Source organism: Sinocyclocheilus anshuiensis, unplaced genomic scaffold (genome assembly GCF_001515605.1).
Source record: "Sinocyclocheilus anshuiensis isolate Anshui unplaced genomic scaffold, SAMN03320099.WGS_v1.1 scaffold1448, whole genome shotgun sequence".
In the NCBI taxonomy this organism is placed as follows: Eukaryota; Metazoa; Chordata; class Actinopteri; order Cypriniformes; family Cyprinidae; genus Sinocyclocheilus; species Sinocyclocheilus anshuiensis.
The window spans coordinates 252,915-253,783 of record NW_015547730.1 but is presented as its reverse complement, the minus strand read 5'-3'; positions in this window follow the sequence as shown (position 1 = coordinate 253,783).

Here is an 869-nt window from a genome sequence, read left to right as displayed (position 1 = left end):
CGTATCCGGGTCCGCAGAGTTTAACTGGTTTTAAACACCCAAAAATATTTAAACATGTTTTAAGATTCTAGACAGCCTACAAACAGAATTCTAACTTTTTCTAAGTAAAAAAAAAAAAAAAAATAAAAAAACATGATTGATGGGTATTGGAAATAAACAATGTTCAAAACTTTTTGTTTCAAATTAAAATAGCTGCTTTTGGGGTTGACAGATCTTGGCTAGCTTCAAGGGGTGTAGCCTTGGTCTGAATATTTGAAGATTTGGTTTTGACTGCTACTCTAGTGATTAAATGTACTGTAACAAAAAAGTCCAGAATTTGAACAGAATTTAGAATTCGTTTAATATTTAATGCCAACAAGCATTTCCAGCAGCCAGTCATGCTTAGTTTCACTGTATGCCTGAACATCAAATATTCAAATAAATTAATTATAATTATTTTGATGTCTGTCATTGTTTTATTTTAGCAGAGACAGCACATTACCTACACATCTGTGTAAATCAGCGCTATAAAATTCCCAGTACAATAAATATGCATATTTGCTTACAACTTTTGTTAAACCAAGAGCCTAGTTAAGTCAGTACAGTCCAATTAATCTTATTCGCAGCATGACACCCCAAGAGAACCGTTCCCCAGCTTCCAATGACTGATGCCTCATCTGCACTGCTCTGACAGTGATCTGATCTGAGGTCAGCTTTAAAGCTTTCAGTGGTTAAGACTCTTTTTAAGGAGGAGCAGATCTAATCTGTGATCTGTGTTAAAATGTATGCACCCATACGAAGAAAAAATAAAATAAAATCCTGGCCACAATATATTTTAAATATATGTTTTTTTGTTTATGTAAAGCTACATAAAAATAAAAATAAAAAAT